This window comes from Cebus imitator, unplaced genomic scaffold (genome assembly GCF_001604975.1).
Source record: "Cebus imitator isolate Cc_AM_T3 unplaced genomic scaffold, Cebus_imitator-1.0 Scaffold262, whole genome shotgun sequence".
Taxonomy (NCBI): domain Eukaryota; kingdom Metazoa; phylum Chordata; class Mammalia; order Primates; family Cebidae; genus Cebus; species Cebus imitator.
In genome coordinates, this window is record NW_016107577.1 from 462,300 (window position 1) to 469,506 (window position 7,207).

Here is a 7,207-nt window from a genome sequence, read left to right on the forward strand (position 1 = left end):
TCATGCGACAGATGATAGAAGTGAGCCTCACAGAAATCAAGTTATACGTCCTTGTATTCAAGTTCCAGTGTGTTTTATGTCAAAGACCCTGCTCTTTTCACTGTACAATATTGACTTTAAAACCTCTTAAACATCTGTATTTACTCACATTTAATGAGCATACTGTGTTTCTCAAAAAGCATTACATGTATTCCTTCATATAATTTCAGTTTTCAATAATAAAATTGTCCTTTATGCCATAGAGTTTTTATAATCATATCTGTCATGTCTAAGAATAAAAATGTGATTTTAGATATATCGAAAGAACTATGTCCATAACTATAGCCTATCCCTTCTTGGTGGGCCATCTCTATGTCCAATGGTTCTTTTTGAAGTCTAGTAGGAGAAGAAAAGGTAACCCTTTCTATATTTGCTTCTGGCACTAAAAGCTCTTGGTTAAATTGGTATAATATGAATGAAAACTACCGTAACTACAACAGATACCATTTGTTGAGGACTTATGATATGCTATGCCCTGTGTTAAAAAGTGATCATATACTTGCTCATTTAATAATGATCCTCTGACATAAGTCAGTGTTATTACCTCCTTTACACAAATGAGAGAATTGATACACAGAAAAATCAAGTGACTTGCGTAAGGTCATGATGCAGGTACTGGAGTCAGAAAGTAAACAAAGATCTGTTGAAATTTAAAGCTGTATTATTGAATTCTGTAGTATTCTGCCTCCCATCAGCGTATTCTGATAAAAATGATCTCATGGACTAATGTATCCACTATAATAAGTAAGGGCAAAGACAAAGACATGCTGTAGTTGTTAAAATGTAGGCCCTTTAAGAAAACAAAGAACATCTTCATGACCTTGAAGTTGGCAAATATTTCTTAGACAGGACATAGTATAAACCATAAAACATTGATAAATTAGGCATCATCAAAATTAAAATATTCTGTACATCAAAAGAATAGAAAAAGAATAAGTAAGCCACAGTCAGGGAAAAATATTCACAAAAAGACAAAGAACTTATATTCATAACTCCTATGATACAATAACAATACAAACAACCCAATTTTAAAAATAGGTAAAAGACTTGAACAGATGTTTCACAAAGAAAGATATATGAGTGGCCAATAAGATGTGAAAATAGTGCTCATCAGGGAAATATCAGGAAATACACATTGAAACCACAATGATACAGCAACACACCCACTAGAATGGCTAAAATTAAAAAACCTACAAATATCAAGGCTGGCAAGGATGTGGGTCATCCACAACTCTCATATATTACTAGTAACCTGTTTGGTATAGCCTGTTTAGAAATACGCTTTGTAGTTTCTTGAAGTGGTAAACATACTCTTTCCATTATCACCCAGGAAATCCACATCTAGGTAAATACACAAGAGAAATCAAAACATCTGTCTGCAAAAATACTTGAACACAAACATTCATGGCAACTTTATACATAATAGTCAAAAACTGAAAACAATTCAAATGCCTATCAACAGAAGAATGATAAATTTTTATATAGTCATACATTGCAACAGTACTTAGCAATAAAAAGAAACTACTGATACACATAGCACTATGAACAGATCTTAAAACCACCATCTGAATGAAAAACAGCTAGATACAAAGGAGTTCATAGTATATAATTCCACTTATATGAAATTCTAAAAAAAAACAAAACTAACCAACATGTGGTACAATAAATATATAAATAAATAAAAATAGAAAAGCCTTTGTCTCCGGAGTGAGTGAGGCAGTTGGTTTAAAGAAACAAAGAAACTTTCTAGGATAAAGGAAGTATCTATATCTTCATAGGGATGTGTGTTATACAGGGATAAGCATTTGTCAAAGTTCATAAAATTGTACACCAAATATTGGTGCATTTCATAGTATGTAAATTTAACCACAGAGAGAAAGAGAGAGAGAGAGACAAAGAGACAGAGACAGAGAGAGACAGTAGAGAGAGTACACAAATTACTGAAAAGCAAGCTTTAAAATCAAACAGACTTGGGTTGAATCCAGGCCCCATCACTTAATTTATTCCATGAATATTTATTTAGTGAGCCTCTGTTTTATGACAAGCACTGTTCTCATTGCCGAGGATGCAGCAATGACCAAAACAGACAAGCATTACTGCCCACACAAAGTTATTCAGATAAGTTTTTAAGCATAAAGAATAAGTCACTAAAGAATTTTAAGACAGGAAGTGATTCAATTTGCATTTTCAAAATATCATTTTCATCCCTGTTCAACAATAAAAAAATCACTTACCAGTTTTGTGGCCTTAAGTCAGTCACTTTATCTCTTTATGCTTTATCTTCATTGTTTTAAAATTAGGGAAAATATTAAAGCCTATTTGAAATATTATCAGGATTATGGAAATATAGGTAGCAACTGACACTGAGAATTTACTCAGTAGCTGTTATTGTAATCTACTGTGAGATAATTCTACTTTATTACATATATTGTCGTGCTTCATTACTTAGAATTCAGTCACAAAATAGAGAGAATGCATTTTTTAAATGATCAGAGAGATCAGCTGGGGAAACTAATTAAAAGCAGATCCCTCAAAGTTCAACCTGTTCTGTATTACATGCCTTGTGGATCTGATATCAAGCCACTAAAGCAGAAACAAAATGATTTTTCCATAAGGAAAAATATCATCTTTGACGACCACCGGAAACATTTTCTTATTTTCTCTGTGTGAAAATCACCATGTTTGAACGGTGCAGGAAATCATAGGCCCATTAATGGGAAGACACTTTTGAAAAAGTAAGAAGTGCTACGACTGAAAGCAGTCAGGGAAGGGAAAATCCTACAACTCCCTGATCAGTGGTTCCCACACTTGACTGCTCATCAGAATCACCTGTGCAACTGAAAGTACAGTATAGATCCTGTGACCACATCCTAGAGCTCCTCAATCAGACTGTATTGCACCTGTGCATCTACACTTAAAAGTAAATTTTAAGATAATTTTGATACACTCAAGTCCTGAGTCAGCATAAAGAACATGTGCTCAAGCACAAACTCTTCATTCCCTAGTGGGGAAAATTAGGCTGTAGAGAGGGGAGGGAACTAAATCCCATTTCACACAACAGTTACTGGCTAAACCAATGCTCTTATGCCCATACCCTGCCATGTTTCCTGTGTTCCCTCCGTTCAATAAGGATACAGATAATTGGTGGTGAATACGACATTCAAAATACAAAGTCTGCTGTGGGGTCCTGATGAAGACAGGCAAAAGAGAAAATATTTGGTAGTCTCTCTTTTACTCCTCAAAACACTCTCGTAATGTGGATATTATTTTCTCCATTTTGATTGATGAAGGAATCGAGGCTTAATAAGAATAAGTTAACTTGACCAAGGTTATACAGGTAGTAAGTGGCAGAGCCATGATCCAAATTCATGTCTGACTGGATACAAAGTGTGTGCTCTTAACCATTACATCACACCATTCTCCTGGTTTGGAACTCTGGCCTGACAATCTTTCATTAGTTTTTAGTTCCTTGGATAGGCTGAAGTTATCTATAAGTATGTCTCTGGTTTGGCAGATGAACTATCTTTGTTTCTGATGCAGCACAGAGAAATTCCACCCAAAGAAACATCAGTCTTCAACTCAAGAAGTCTAAAGAACACCTTGCCTCTAACCATAACAAAGGTTTCTGTGCACTGCCTTTCTGCTTTCTTGAGTTTGTTGGTTTGTCTCTTCCTCTTCATTCTGGTACTCTGAAGCAATGTTCTCATCCTGCACTAATATGCAAGAAAGAGAGACCAGGAAAGACAAGGCTTGGCTTGCCCATAATCAGGTCCATAACGGGTAGATACTACAGCTGAGGCTCAGTTGAGTTTCCTGGCAATGACAAGGTGGTTGGAAGACTGGGATGGAGACAAGCCCAATAATAGCCTAGGTTGTTTTGCCAGTGGCCGGAAACAAGAAGATATTGCTTCTTTAAGAATTAGGGGCAAAGAGTGTATTTGTGGAAGGCCAATAGGATGGCACTTTGTCAAGAAAAAACAGAATTCTTTTGACTATGATGTATATTTGAATAAAATACATGTCGTAAAATGGAGACAGGTCACAAATACATGAGAACCAGGAAAAGTAAGACAGAAAGAAGGAAGGCCTTGATGGAGCGGCAACACACAAATCAGCTTTATTTCCTTTGCCTGCTGCTCAAACGGGGGTAGTTATTTATAACTGTGGATTTAAAATACATTGTGTCCAGGTTCTTTGAGAAGCTAATGTGGTATGAATGTAGGAGGTTTACAATTAGAAGAGAAGTGAGGGTTGGCTGAGGCTCTGTCCTAAGGATCAAAGGTATGGGTTCCAGTCTCAGCTCTGCACTGACTGGATGCATGGCCTTTAGTTAGTCCACTCTGCTCTTTTTGGATCAATTTTCTCACATAAAGAAATAAACAAATTAGACTAGATCACTAGCTATCAAACTGTGTTCTGCAGAATCTCTTCAAGAACCACTCTGAGCGAGGTACGGGTGTGCATGACGCAATCTCTCCCTTCCTTCTACCCTACTCTTCAACCAGGGATTCTGTGGTTAAAATAGTCTTGAAAACCAGTGAACTCGATGATCTGTAGGTTTCCAAGCACTGAAATTCTGTGGTCTTCACATACTGTGGGCAAGCATCCATGGGTGGGCTAAACCCTTGAGACTCCTGTAACTGGATGATGAATTATATATGCAAAAGTACACATTTCTGGAAGAAGCCTTCATAGCTTTCATCAGATTCTCAAGAGTCCATGATTCCTGCTAAAAGAGATTTCAAAAGGCCCCATATGCTCTAAATCAATTACACTGTAATCAATATTCAGTACACATTAGGATATTAGTATATGCCTACAAGGAAAGCAGAAAAGAAAGGAAAAGGAAAGAAAAGCAAGATATAGGTCAGCCCCCATCTAATCTATCAATCAGAATTAGAGAAATCATCACAAGCCACACACAGCCTCCTCAAAGAGGAGACAGGAAGTATTGTCCAAGTTAATTAGACTGTGTTATAGTGAGAAGAAACAATTAATAAATCCATGACACAGTATCAAAATATATAAATGATTTCATGGTATTCAGAGAGGCTTGGCACAGCTGCTGGGTGCTATTTTGTAAAAAGATGGGTGAAGAATTAACAGACACTGGAATAGATTTACTTTTCACCTCCAAATCAGACATAGGCTCAATTCAAGATGAAGAAAGCAGATGGGAGTTAAAAGTTCAGCCATCAGAAATAGAATCCCCATTTTACTTTCTTGCTACATAGTAGGCACCTCAAGAAGCACTTGCTGATGGACTAGGAGACTGTCCCAAATCACTCACTGGTAGGAACATTAAACTCTTTCAGGTTCCTAGAATTTTTTCTCATGAGTCAGAAAAACCTTTAACTTTCTTAGCATCTGTTAGAACCCCACTCCGGGCAAGGCCATCTGACCACTCCCACCAGTGAACACATCTCAGCATTCTGCAGTTGCAGACCTGTGTACAGCAGTTTGTGGAACACATCACCTGGGAAAGAGTTCATGTGTGTCCCTTCACACCTGCCGTAGACGTTATTGTTTGCTTTGCATTGACTAGCCAATCCCCACAGAGGTGACTCCTGAAATGATATGACCTATGTGACTCCCCTGGCTTGGTTTAGCACTTGCCTCTGAATTTGTCTTTGACCCCCACCTTGCCACAGCAACACATGCCCCACATAAATCTTCTTGGTACTTGCCACCTACTACCTTGGGTTGTTGGACTTATTTGTTATGCAATTATCTGACCTCCCCTATTACACTGCGTATGCCATGAGAACAAGGAGAAAAGAAACCAAACACAATCTTTTCTTGTTTTAAACAGTCTCACTACGTTGCCCAGGCTACTCTTGAACTCCTGGGTTCGAGCAGTACTTCTGCCTCAGCCTACTGAGTAGCAAAACAGAATCTTCATGGTTAGTGTTTTGCTTATAGACTGTCCTGTTTAATTTGTCTTCTTTGTCCTATTTCTAAGCATCCCATTTGAATGTTTAAAAAAGCAGTGTAGGTAACTGGAAAGTTATTTCTATTCTACTATCAAATAGCTCTTTTAGTGTGGTCTCAATCAACTAGCTATGCCTCAGTTTCCTCATCTGAAAAATGGGGACAGTAATACTGCACTCATTGAATGCTTAGCAAATACTTGCTGAGCAGCTACACTCAGCCACAAAATGGGTTAGTAGCCTGACTTGAACTGTTTAAATGAAAAGCAACTGTAGATTCTTCTTCCATTAAGTCTTCAGTATATAAAGAGGCTTAAACATTAAGCAAGCAATGTCCTAAAATGTGATGTAGGAGTTGATAAGGAAGTCCCAAGGATGCTACAGAGACACAGCAGCAGAAAAAATCTGTTTAGACAAGTCTATAGAGAAAGAATGATTTTCTGAGGGGAGAAGAGGCCTATAAGAGAAACAGGTTGAGGGAGAGTTTTCCAAGCAGAGGGAAAGCAAATGCAAACAAAGGATCTGGGGCCTGAGACAACTTAATACTAAATTAGAAATCAGCAAACAATGGCTCATGGTACAAATTTGACCCCCTACTATCTTTCTATGTCCCGCAAGCTAAAAATAGTGGCTAGGTCTTCCAGGGATCACAGAAATTTTAGTAGGGTAAAACTCTATTTGAAATCCAGGATTTTCTAAATATCCAGAGCAGGTGATCAGGTGCCTTAGACATAAGGGGGAAAGTGGATATTTATCCTTTTTTCTTCCATAGGTCATTTCAGACATGAAACAATATATAATTCCGGCTGTCTTAGTTGACTTGTGTTTCTATAAACGAACACCCCAGGCTGGGTAATTTGTAAAGAAAAGAGATTTATTTCGCTCGTAGTTCTGCAGGCTGTACAAGAAGCATAGTGCTAGCATCTGATTCTGGCAAGGACTGCAGGAAGTTTCCACTCACGGTGAAAGCTGAAGGGAAGCTGGTGTATCACATGGTGAAAGAGGAAGCAAGAGAGAGAAGAGGGGTGCCAGGCTCTTTTCAACAACCGGCTCTTGCAGATAGCTAATATAACACACTAATTTATGGGGTTGGGTGGTGCCATGAAGACATTCATGAGAGATCCACTCCCATGGCCCAAGCACGTTCCACCAGGCCCTACCTCTGACACTGAGGGTCACATTTCAACATGAGATTTGGAGGGAACAAATATCCAAACTGCATCGCCACCTATTCCAGG

At 38.0% G+C, this 7,207-nt stretch overlaps 1 protein-coding gene across 4 annotated transcripts in view; it reads right to left on the reverse strand.

The window, feature by feature from the left end:
• FGF13 (fibroblast growth factor 13) overlaps window positions 1–7,207 on the reverse strand; it is a 585,375-nt gene that overhangs the window by 327,325 nt on the left and 250,843 nt on the right. The window lies entirely within an intron of this gene.